The sequence below is a fragment of the Pinus tabuliformis genome, chromosome 3_1 (genome assembly GCF_031772625.1).
Source record: "Pinus tabuliformis cultivar Carrire ecotype Pingquan chromosome 3_1, CPIR1, whole genome shotgun sequence".
Classification (NCBI taxonomy): Eukaryota; Viridiplantae; Streptophyta; class Pinopsida; order Pinales; family Pinaceae; genus Pinus; species Pinus tabuliformis.
The window spans coordinates 994,836,454-994,850,506 of NC_142301.1; positions in this window are offsets into that span (position 1 = coordinate 994,836,454).

Here is a 14,053-nt window from a genome sequence, read left to right on the forward strand (position 1 = left end):
GTAATAGGCAAATTTATCAAGGATGATGACGAACGAACTGCTAGATGCATTCACACATTTGCCAGAATCTGTGTCGAAGTTGACCTCAGTCAAGGGCTACCTGACAACATCATTCTAATCCATAACAACTCCCAATGGAAACAACCGTTAGACTATGAAAACACGGCCTTCAGATGCCGAGGCTGTCAACAGACAGGTCATCTCCGTAATAACTGTCCTCAGGCCAAAAAGGAAAACAGAAGGAACAAAAAACCAGCAAAAAAACCAAGAGGCTGGCAAAACACAGAGAACCTAGCAGAAGAAACAGAAGACGAGGAGACAGAAAACCTTCCACCTGAACATGACGAGGATCCAATTGGGGGTGAAGCCGCGGCTCCCACCCCCTCAGCACCTAATCAAGTTCATATGACGACAGAATCAGAGAATTTGGCAGACCAAGGAATGTGGGCCTCCTTGTCGAAGCAAAACACAGTTCTTGAGGACAACAGCGGGGCCAAAAGACACCACTCCCCAGAACACTCTGACTCAGAAAAGGACGCGTCCCGTACTGTCGAGGATTCCTCACTAGCCCTTTATAAATCCTCTCCTACTCAAGGTGAGTGGCGAAAGGTTGAGAAGAAAAAAGGAAGAAAATCATAATTTCCTGAGACCTGGTAACTCCCTGCGTGGAGGCAACTACTGGTTTCTATGTTTCTTGTACATGGTTGTAGACAAAATTTTTACTTGCTACTATCCGGAAGGCGGCCAGCCTCATTATACATATGCGCAGGCATCTGCAAAATGTAATTTCTTATACATATGCGCAGGCATCTGCAAAATGTAATTTCTTATAATATAATAGAAATTACGACTTTTTCTACGGGGAAAAAAGTATATAAATTTCGCATCTTTTTATATAAAAATATTCTCATTTTTTATTTTATTGGAATGTTGACTTAATTTCTATGGGAATATTTTTAGCAGTTGTGAGGATATATGATTTAGATATATCTCAAAAGTAATTATAACATTTTTCCTTTTAGAATTAATTAAAAAAAATTATAAATTAAAATTAAAATTAAATATTGATAAAATATTTTGATCATGAAATAAGTTAGGGTTTTTGGGCATGTGGTATGGATAAGCCATGGTATTAACCCATGGTATTGTTAAAAAGCCTATTTACAGGTTGATAATATCCATGGTAAAGTGGGGTGAATATCCATGGTAAATAATATTGTCATATTGTTATAAAATATTTTGATTGTGAAATACGTTATGATTTTTGGGAATGTAGTATTGATAAGTCATGGTATTGGCCCATGATATTGTAACAAAGCCTATTCACATGTTCATAATATTAATGAAAAGTGGGGTGAATATCCATGGTTAAAAATCTTGTCATATTGTTATAAAATATTTTGATTGTGAAATAAGTTATATTTTTTGGGAATCTGGTTATAATAAGCCATGGTGTTGGCCCATGGTATTGTAACCAAGCAAAATAAAAATATAAAAAATTAAATTTTATTATTTTTATTACTTTAGATTTTTATTATTAATTGACCTAACATTTATTGGTTTACTTTTAAATTTAAATTTTTTATTTATTACTTTTAACCTTTTGTTTATTACTTTTAACTTTTTATTAATCTGGTGCTGATGATGAACCCCACTTGTTGGTTCCAAACACATCTGGCTTATCAATACCACATACCCAAAACCATAACTCAATTAAAAAGGAAACAAAATTTTTATAAATATTTACTTTTAATTTAATTTTCTAACAAATTTTAAATTATAACTTAATACTTAGAATAAATATACAATTTAACAAGATTCTTAACTATGGATATTCACCCCCATTTTGCCATGGATATTATTAACCTGTAAATAGTCTTTTTTACAATATCATAACTTATCAATACCACTTGCCCAAAAACCATAACACATTTCAAAATTAAAATACTTTATAAATATTTAATTTTAATTTTATTTCAAGGAAAAATGCTCTCACAGTGCACTATGCTAGAGATTGTTTCGAGGTAATGTCATGTTTAACATTTTGGCTAAGTTAATTCACATAAAAATTAACATTAAATTAAACTAAATTGAAAGGTTAATGTAATGTAAACATTTTGACTCAAAATAAACTAAAATAAAATAATAAAAATAAAAATGGCCCATGGTATTGACACATGGTATTCATGTAGAATATGGCCTATTTAAAGGGGAAATTAAACTAGCCTACACCCATCTTAACTTGGGATATATCAAGCGCTGAGAGTGATCAAATCTATTAATATGAAAAGCTCTTCTAGAGTCAAAAGAGATTTTATATCTCTTAATATGCAAAGATCTTTTAGAGTGAAAAGAGATTTGATTCCTCTGGGTGCTTGGTAGATCCTGAGTTAAGATGGATCTAGGCTAGTATGTATAATAAGAATTTATACAAAATAGATGCAAAGAGGTTTCCTAAAATTTCTTCTCACTTTAGCCAAAACCTCCACCTTCAACTGAGGTGAGGGTGGACCATTGAGGAATAAAGAGGATATGATATTGCAGATAATATTAAAAATAATATTGCTTCCAAATTTAAAGAGAAATTGTGAGAAAATAAAGAGTTGGAGGGAAAAAGGTAAGTACAATATTATAAGGTGGTGATCAACGCCAATATGAAATACCAAAATTATCTCTGTCCCTTGACTAGTGTGAAGATGGAAATGAACATTTCCAATGTTAGAACTAATTCTCATGAGCTTCATAGTGAAACTAGGCATTGGTGAATTCTCAAAATACAATGAGATGAAAGAGTTTGTCACTTGCATAGGCATTGGTGAATTATCCAAACACCTTGAGATGAAAGAGTTTGTCACAAATCCTAGGAGGGTTGAAAATAAAAAAGACTTGTTTATCTTGTACTCACATGAAAGAGTTTTCCACCAAACATAGGAGGGTTGCATCTTGTACTCATATTAAACTACCTTCTCTTAGATTGTTCATCTTATACTCAATTTTACTTTATCTTAGATTTTCCAGCTTATAATCACATTAAAATGCTTTTTCTTAGATTTTCCACCTTATAATCACATTCAATCTCCTTCAAGCTTATAGGAATTACTACTCAAACATTTCAACTTGTTCAATTTTTTTCTACACATTCTAGCATGTCTTCAAAGAATAGAACCTAGGTGGAGGGTGAATTAAACCCCCTAGTTACCACTAGAGATATTGTCCTCTAACAATATTCTTAACATTTTAACTCATCAAACTATGTTGATTTCAGAACCCTTCTCTCGCTTGTTTTTCAGCATATAAATAAAATGCTAAAGAATCCTATTTAATCTATTACCTTCTTAAAGTCTAATAGACCATATAAGCCTTGGTGAACATTAATCATCATACTCATCATCATTACACATCCAAATTATCATTTCAACCCTTAATATTATTATAATAATATCATAAATTTTATTTTTACTTTTATATATTATAATTCAAAAACTATATAATTAATCTATTATTTTTAAAATTTCATACTACTTTTAATTTATCTCTAGATTATTATTATTAATTTAATAATAGTTAACATTAATTTTCAACAAATTTAACTAATTTTTAGATCCAAAACTTAAAGAAAAAATTAAAAATAAAACTAATTACATAGTATTTATATATTTTTTAAAGAATTTTTCAAATTTTTAAAATATGCTCATAGTTATGACGAAAATAGTTATGACGAAAATATTTGAAGTCCAAAATATTCTTTATAAGTAAAATTTTTTAAATTATAATTTTTTAAAATATATTAATTTTAACTAAATAAATACCTAAAATAATATTTTTGATATAAAAAGTAATTAATTATATATTAGTAAAAAATTTAAAGCGCAAATATTAAATAGATATTCATTTTTCTATATTTAATAACAACTAATTATCTTATTTTCTATTCATATAAAAAACATCAAATCAATTATTTATTTATATACACGAAGCAAAACCTAAAAATGGTTACATATTCATTTTATAATCACCAACTTAAAACTTCTTTAATCCACTCACTGCCTATATATGTCAAAATTGTTTTTTAATTTACATGACTTTTCTTCATACTATTAATACATTGGACAAAAATATATATATATATATATATATATAAAATTTTAATGTCTTTTGGTTATTTTTTTCCCGAGTGGACAGTTTCATATAGCTCACACTGAGAATCCCATTTGATAGAAACTTAAATCATGTTTTCACATGCTAATAGGGTTTCCACTGTTATTATCGGTGCTACACTACAGAAATAAATTGCTCCAACCTGGATTTGTGTGTCTGCACAGCACCCATGGATAGTCCAAATTCCATGTTTCGAACTCTACATTAATCAAGTATTCTAATCCTGGTGTGTAAGAAAAGTGTAACCAAAAAAAGGGACACCCTCCACCTCTTTGATCTTCACTCTGTTTTCCTTGTGTTACAATCCATTTCCACCGTCTTTCGTATGCCTAATTCTTATAAGATTAGTACATAACTACATATATTGCGAAACATAATTATAATTACTCGTTGATTAGATTTACTTTATTTCATATAGTTAAGGGAATGCATAGATGTTGTCCATGAAGCAAAGCCTCTAGCTAACTTATTTTGATGAAACCTACTTCTTATTGTGGTAACATATAGAAATATGATGCATATAACAGTGGAATACCATACACATAATTGTGGCAAAACCCACATTTTATAGCTATAACATATAGAAATATGACGCATATAATAATAGTGAAATACAATAGCTATAATTTTAATACATATAATTTTAAATGGTATAGTTTAATTAATTAGTTAATAGACGAAATAGTTTGCAATATAACTTTCAGTTTTTTAATATTTTATTAATGTTTAGTTAAGATTAGTTTTTCAAAATTATAATTATAATTGAATAATTTCAATAAAAAGTAAAGTTTATTTTATGAAAACAAAATTATAGTAATAGATTTCTTGATGTTGGTAATAAATATTATTTTAATATAATTAAAATTTTGATTTTTGAAGTATTTGACTGACGAGTGAATTTTACTTTAATTGATGTGAATTAATTAAATAACTTAATAAAAGATATAGTGACTAACTCAATTATTGATTAGCTAGAGCATAATTGTTCTTAATACAATTGTTGATTGGTTGAATAATTAAAACTGAACTTGTCTTTAAGTGTTTGAGAGTTGCATCGAAGTGCCGCATGTTGGAACAATCCCACTCAGTGTGGAGTGCATGGAAGAAACCTAAACACAATAAAAGTCGACATAGTAAAAAATGTTACACTCTACTCAATAAGTTATTAACCATGGAAAAGGTTCAACAACCTTATGTGTTAAATCATAAAAGTCTTTTTAATTTTTACTACAACACTTTTTACCAAAATATTTTTCACCTTTTTCTTGGCCTAATGGCATGTGGTTCGTATAAAAGCCTAATTTCATAAAAACTAATCACATCGTGTCCCCGTAAGAGTATGATAAGAACCAAAATATTCCTATAACGCTTCATTCTATATTTTTCAATGGTTGATAATCTATCTTCATACACACCTGTATCATAGTTTAATGGTTTCAAGTCTCACTTTTCTAATAGGCTTGTTACAGACGTGTATCATACTTTGATCATCCTTTCAGTTTGAAATCCATCTTCTCATTCTGTTGATCACGCCAAAGATAATAACATTAACCTTATTTATGGATAGTTTAGCAAAGAACAAAGATGGAAAGCAACCATTACAAAGCGTCAGAATGAGTAACAAACATCACAACATCGTAGAGGAAAATATTGTCAGAGGTAGGGTTTGGACTTTTGATAGAAAATCTATACCTTAGAGAACTTTGTTACTTTTGTTATCATTTTATTAGAACCACAATACGTTAAATCGGGTTCCCCTCTTCCGTTTCAAATTACAACAAGATCAAAATTTTGCCTGAAATCAACAATACGTTTCTTATGATCTGATGCAACATTGTAATAGGTACTATGTGCTACAAGTGTGGTAGATCTTATAATCTCAATACAGTAGTACCTTAATCAATTTGTGATGCACACCTAACAAAATTAAATTTAGGAAACACATACTCTTTCCTTGCCTTCAAGCAACGATTGAAGAGAGAAGATATTAGATATGTTGAAGAGAGAAGATATTAGATATGTTTGATCATATCTACTTGTTTCGAAAGAATTATTTTCACTATAAAATCATTTAATATACTACCCTTTTTTCTGTAAATCTTTTGTTTATTGTGTTTGCAATTTGTGTGTAATCGATTCCGCACAACTGCATAGTTTTAAATGGTAGAGTGAAAAGAAACTCATTTCTTTCAATTGTTAAAAGGGTTATCTTCTAACTTCCTAATTTATATCTCTCTTTGTAACCTCGTGAGGGGATGATGGGGTCGTTTCTGTATTAACACAGATTCAAACCATTTCATTGTTGTAGTAGCACTTCCCAGTGCCATCTTCTTCAAATCCCAATGCTTTAAATTATAGCCATGGTTTCCATTAATCTCAATTGGATAGTTTGTACAAACCTTTTTAGTATATGCTTGTCGAATTTTTAATTTTATTGAATTATATATTCCAAGTATTCCAGGCATGATGTCAATCAACCACGTAATGCTTAACTCATAATTTTTTATGCCAAGAAAGTGATTATTTTCAATATTAGGATGGATAAGGTATTAAAGTAGGATATTATGTGTATGTGGTGGCCTTTCTTTTGTCATATTGGAAACATGGATACCCATATTTACAAAAATTCTAGGTATTTTTTTTTGGTAAAGAAAGAGATATATATTGAAACATTATTATATTGTTTTGTAAAGGAAGAGAAATAAATTGAAACATTATTATATTGTTTTGGGTGTGCATGTGTAAGGGACAATGTTGGTGGCTATTAGTGGCTCTCTAGGAAATGGTACTCCTTGATCCTCTTTCTTCTTTGTTCTTCCAATGTCACTTTACTATGCACTCATTAGGATGGATGAGAGTTTAATCACTACCTTATTGTCACTTGTAGCTATGGGAAGTCAAAGTTATTATATTTAGCTTATAAAAACCAGTAGGAGGACACCTTACTACGTGAATAAAGTTAATATAACTTACCCAAAAATTATTAATGTACATAAATAAAGAAATATTACAAACATTCTAAATTGGAGATTTACATTTGATGATCTATTTCCATATGTGTTCATGTACTTGAATTTCCAATGAGTAAAAAGGTTTTCTATGCAACATATTCTAGAGAAAAGGAATGGAAAAATCAGAGGAAAGGTACCTTACACTCATTTAATGAAAAATTAAATTGATGTTCTTATATGTACTCTATATATTTATCATTATGAAACATTCTATTACAAACATATCAATATTACAACTACCGAAACATTGGGCTTAATTATATGATATTTCCAAGTGGAATAGTAAAATGTAGTGTTTTTAACAAGAATTTGAGATGGCATGTTTATGATTAGTTTTTAATGAATTGAAACCAATTTTGGATCAAAATACATAAAAGTGACCTTAATTATTTTCCCATGCATAGTGTTTGGTAGTAAAGAGTTGGTGAAAATATGTTTATGATTTTTTTTTTTAAGAAATCAATTGAAAGTGGTTCAAGATCACAAGACACCATCAACATCTTGAAACACAAAATGAATGAAGTTGATGATTATCCCAAAGTGTGGATCTCAAACAGATGGACGCTCTACCCCAAATACTTACTCGAACTCTAGTTCTATTATTTGTACCAGGGAACTTGAAAATTTTATTAGATAATATGATAATAAAGAGTTAGTGAAAAGATGTTTATGATTTTTTTCATAAATAAATTGAAACCAATTTTTAATAAAATACAATAGTAACATATTGAAACATAAAATGCATGTAAGTGATGATCCTCTAGCATAAAGTTGTCACCTATACTTTTAGGAGCTCAGAATTTCTGAGAAAGATTACCAAAATTTTGTGTAAAAATATGTTTAAGAAATTTAATTATTATAAATATAATTATTACTTATGATTATGGTTAACATGGAATAAGAAATCCTAACACAAAGGGATTTGAAGAATAACCTATGGTATAAGTGTTGGAAAGTGAAATCGAAATGGAATAATGGGCATGAGTTGCATTTCGTTAAAGATAATACACATTTAAATACAATATTTTGACTATTGAATTCAACCTCCAAGGTTTCTTGGAATTCTATTAGATTGCCACATTCCATACCCTAACCCTAATGGATTAGGTGTCTAACATCCCCCCCTTAAACCAAAGGCACACATATGAGTCCAAGAAGAGAGTTAAATTACAAAAGTTCATGGCATATGGCTAGATGCACTCTATAAAATGGTTGTTTAAGGAATACCATAAAACAAATGAGGTGTAAGAACATGAGGTCTTAACCTATGGTGGACTAAGGTTGGCCACCAAATCTGGAACTAAAGCTCAAAAAAGCTCCTGGAACTAAAGCTCAAAAAAGTTCCTGGAACAATTCTAAATTTGGCTAGAATTTCAAGTCTTCTTCTAGTCGACGTGCTGCCTAATAATGACTTGAATATGAACACAACCAAAAACATGCTCATGGAGCATAAATTTGTCTTTGATTATGACTCTGAATCTGGCTATGCCTAACTCTAGATCTAAGCTCTCAAAGTTGGCTCTAGTTTAGGCTATGGCTCATACTCGCTTGATAAATACTCGAAGCATGTAGTTGATCATCAATTCCCCCATATCATATTCAAAGTGGGAAGATGAAGAAATATCTAATGCAACTTGTCAATACTCAAGAAAAAATGATGTGGTACGACCGAGATATTTGCTTATTTGTTGAATACCATTACCAAGAAGTGATCCATCCATGGCGAATCCTTTTTCTTGCCATAGTTTTGTTTCTAGAAAATTTGTTCGAATGATGAGTGTGTTTACCTTTATGCTCACCTAAGAAAAAATAGATCGTAGTCGATGTAATATTTAAATTGTTGAAGGAGAAAAAGAAGAGACAAAGGGAAAGCCTTCAACATGAGAATGAGCACTTATATTTTCAATGTTTTTCAATTACATTAAAAACACAAATATAGCTACACTACTTTCCTCCCCATAAACCACTTTGTATCCCTCCTCAAAGGCTTTCACTAAATTTTTTTGATAACTTTTCTCCCTTAAAACTACCAAATTGCTTAGGGAAAACATGCAGGAAATAAATGCACAAAGCCTATTGGACCAAAACTCTTTTTCTTAGTAGCAAGGAAATCATTATAACTTCTATTCCTTAAACAAGCTAACAATTGTTCCTCCACTAACGAAATTGTACAACTTGAATTTAAAAATAAAGAAATATTATAGTGATCATCCTTAATAGCATTATATAGATTCATAAACCATTGGTGGAATCTTTTTATATGATACCATAACAAAACCAAAGTAAGGCATCCCAACTATACAAATTGGTACACTACAGAGTTGATGATAAGTGAATAACCAAAAATCAGGGAAAATTTAAGGATGGAAATTTCTCGTAAAGTTTAGAAATTTGGGTGAATCTTAATAGTTACTAGCATGTAAACTATAAAATGTTTAGTGATATTTTTGTAAAAATAGTAAAATTTCTAATTATTTTATATAGTCTATGTAAAATTTTGGCAATTTAAAACATAAAAAATAAAAAATAAAAAATTACACTATAAATATTGGAAAAGCATGGAAAAATAGGGAATTTACGAATATTATTCCCTAAAATTTTCCTAAAAAAAACATGCCATAAGAAAATACACAAGAAACATAAAGGGTTTTTAAAAGCTTTGTAAGGATGGTCACCACAATTTCTCGAAGCACCCACAATCCACACAAACAAGAAAATCCATCTACTCTAACTTGGTCAAATTTTATGCACCAACATTATAGAGGGATGCTTTACCAATTGCCTTATGGAGGAAAAAGTTTGAATACTACAAAAGTTTAAAACCATTCAACACAATTTTACAATCGCAAATTAGTAAAATACTACATGGTGGTTTGCTTTTGGCATGCATTGCGTACATAAGATCAAGCATATGATCAATGTTAGAGAAGGCCTCTGTTGCATTCGTGGAGTTGGAAATCATATAGGTGGTCCTCTACACCTTGGGAAGGTCACTTGAACCTAGTGGGCCAACAATCCACAAACTAAATTTTTAGCTTCACTATGATCTCATGTGCAGAAGAAACATAAGCGTTGATAAATACCTAGGAACCAATAGTTGGATAGAGAGGAGAAATAAAAAATGAATAGTGAAGTGGACGTAGGTATCTACATATTTGTCCCTCACAATGGAATTCATTGCCCTCTGAGCTTAGTAACCCTGATAACAACATAAGCTACATCAAAGTTATAATATTTTATGTCTGAGGACAAATTTGGGCCCAAGATAATTAGGCAAAGAAGAGCAAGAGAAACTGAATCAAGCATAACAATTTAGCACAGTAAATTTGAAATAAAACTCAAGAGATAAATATTAAACCAAGCTTAAAAATTGAGCACAAGGGGTTCAAAATCAATTCAAGACGCTTATTTAAGATTCACAATTAATACCTACAACAAAACATCAGACTGAGTCAATTGATAACATCACCGCACTGAGAGCATCACCGCAAGTTTACTCACATAGAAACACATCCCACGTGGTTAACTAGGAGCATCACACCATCATTGCAAAACATTACACTGAAATAAAAAATATCCAAGTCAATCCCATTACAAACTACAACAAGGATTACGATATGTTTTGTGAACTTCCTATGCACGTTGGATATTCACCAATTACATTATACATTCTTTCAGGGATCATCAATACTAATGGCAGTAAAGGATTTCGGCTATTCTTCTTCTTTCTCGGTCTATACAATATTTAATGGACCTTCCTTAACGAGGAATTTTCACCAGCATCATTTCATATTTTTCACCGGGTGCATTGCAAATTTATATCTCTGATCATAACACATCATCTCTAGAAAACGAAATCATGCAAATTGGTTCCTAAAATATATGTCACTCTAAATACTCGAATTGAGGAAGGGGAAAAGATAGGCTTCACAAGAAGAGCATTCAATTTTGATATCACTATTGAAATGTGCAATAAATCTAGATAAAAATTACCCCTATAATACCCTAGAACAAGATATTCACGGTTTGAGGATTGAAGGTAATATCCTCTTATTAGGAGAATTTAATGCCAAAAATAGAACTAACCAAGTTATTCTTCTAAGTAATCATTTAGACCATATTCCTCTATGGTGATATGAGGAAATTTTTCTAGCTAGTAGATACAAAAGAAACTTTGAATATTTTACTTTGAATTTATTTGGTATCGCGCTAGTGAAGCTTTGTAGTTCTCGATACCTAATAATTTTCAATGGCATAATTAACTCGCTAAACTTTAAGTAGACGATTGTATAGATAGTAGTTTCGTGAATTAGATGATATCTAATATCTCTATTTCCAACCAAATAATAAATTTTTACATTTTAAATGATCATGAACATGACTCTAATCTTATACCTTTTGTGGAGAAATGGCAATAAGAATTTCCAGTTTAATTTGTCGTTGAATTAAGCTGAGAACTAAAATCGAATTTTATTCTCATAGAAACTTGTAAATAGTTAATTAAGTTTAATTAACTCAATTAGCTTATGAATTTTGAGTTGGAAGTCTTTCTGTAATCATGTATATGTTCTACCTAAGTTTTAGTGGTCCATTATGAGTTTAAATTGAGTTGGAAATTATATTACTGATTTGATTCAGTTAAGCTAAGTTAAATTAGTTCGAAACTGTTTGTCAAACTAATAGAGAGTTAACACTCAGTCGGTGCACTAGTGCATCCACAAGTGTCACTCTAGTTAACTGAAGATTCCCTCATAAGAAACTCATGCATGCCAATTCTGAGAAAGGCCTAGTTGAGACTAGAGTGCAGGGACAACATACTACCAGTTGTATTATTTCCTAGAGTGCAAATATCATACATGCATCAGAGATTGATCCTATGTTTGGATTGTGCAGTTTTGGAAGCATGAATGCCCTTTAAATACGGGCTATTCATCCTAAGAATAACATAAGAGATGAGGGAATTGGAGAGCTACAAAATTGTCTACGTGTTGGCAAAGAGATAGCTTGTGAGCTGAGAAAGTTGAGCATACTTGTGCGGAATTGTTCTAGTGAGAACAAGCTTTGTATTTTCACTCATATTTATGATATATGAAATACAGATTGTGGGGTTTTGAGAAGTGGCTTTCCACAGATACATCTTCTGTTATGTGCAATTGATTTATCTTCTTCTTCTTCATATTGTTTTCATTGATCTATTAGCTTCTGCTAGTTGAAAGTAGAAGTAGATTATTATCATGTGCTTAAGTACATTGCATGAGCTTGTGAATCTACATGACATTCTACATGGTCTCAGAGTTGAGAACAATATACTAGAGGATATTTCAAAGTTTTTAGTTTTAGGTTATAGGTGAAATTTAAATTTGAAATACATACTTCAGGATCGGCAGATAGTGCTCTACGGTTTGTGGCTCAAGTATCCTTTGGAAGGAAGCTCAAATTTTATAACTTGGAGGGACATAATGGAGGTTGAGCTAGAGGATAATGGCTTGAAGGAATTCTTTGATCAAGAAATTCATAATCCAGCAGCATCGGATGCACAAAATTTGGCCGAACGGAAGTAGTGTGCGCCAAAGGAGAGGCTGATAACCCTTGAGGGAGTTCAAGACCACATTGTCTCGAATATCCATGGCAAGGAAAATTTGTATTCTATGTGGAAAACATTGATGGAATTGTATCAAAACAACACTGACCAAAGGAAACTGGCACTAAAGGACAAAGTTTGAAAAATCAAAATGGAGAAAGGGCAGACTATTCCAAAATACTTGACCAAGTTCACTCAATGTCATGATGAAACTGGAAGTGTTGGAATCACGGTTTCCGAGGATGATATGGTGAGTCTTTTTCTTGTAGGACTCCTAAAGAGTTGGCAGAGTTTCAAGACTTTGTTAATGGTCGGGAGAATCTGCCAGATTGGGAACGACTATGGTCAAATTTGATGCAGGAGGAGATAAGGGGGAACACTAGTGATGGCTCTTCATCAAATATTAATGATGAAGAGAAATATACCTTGGTGATTAAGGAGAATAGGGGGAAAGGGAATACTTCCCATTCAAAATCAGATTACTATCATGGAGGTAAGAAGAAAGACATGACGAAAGTTAAGTTCTTTCATTGTGATGAGCTGGACCATTTTTCTACAAATTTTCACTCAAGAAGTCCAAGAAGAAGTCCTCAGGAGGAGCGGCAGGTGAGGATGTTACCTCTCAATTCGGATTGGACTTTTCCCTCTTTGCATGCATGATGTCATCAATGATGGGAAGTGTATGGTACTTTGATAGTGGAGCTTCATTCCACATGACTGGCGACAAAGAGTTATTTAGTGACCAGGAGGAGAAAGATCTCCATATGCATATCAAGATGGATGATGACGGAAGTATAGTGTTACTAGATTATTCACGATTACTTTTAAGAGGGAGCATGGGGTTCAACTCACCTTGAAGAATGTTATGTATGTTCCTAGGCTAAAGAAGAACTTCGTATCAATTTCCATGCTTGAGGATAGAGGCTATGATGTGATCTTCTCAAAAAGAAAGGCATTCCTTCGATACATAGCCACAGGTCAAGTAATGAAGATAGGGATTTGGGTGAAGAATCTCTATAAGCTAATAGTAGAGGAGTGCATTTGTTTCAGCACAAAATTAGAAAAGGTGTAGAGTCAAGACATTGGAAAGTTGTGGCACAGGTGATTTGGCCTCTTGGATCATGGGTCTTTCAATATATTGCAACGGATCTCTACCAGTCTTCCCAAAGGTACCATTGAACAAGTTGATACATGCAAGGGATGTTCTTTGGGAAAATACACCAAGTCTTCCTTTCACAAAAAAGATACTTGAGCAGAGGCTATTCTAGAATGAGTCCATTCAAATGTGTGTGGACCATCTCAA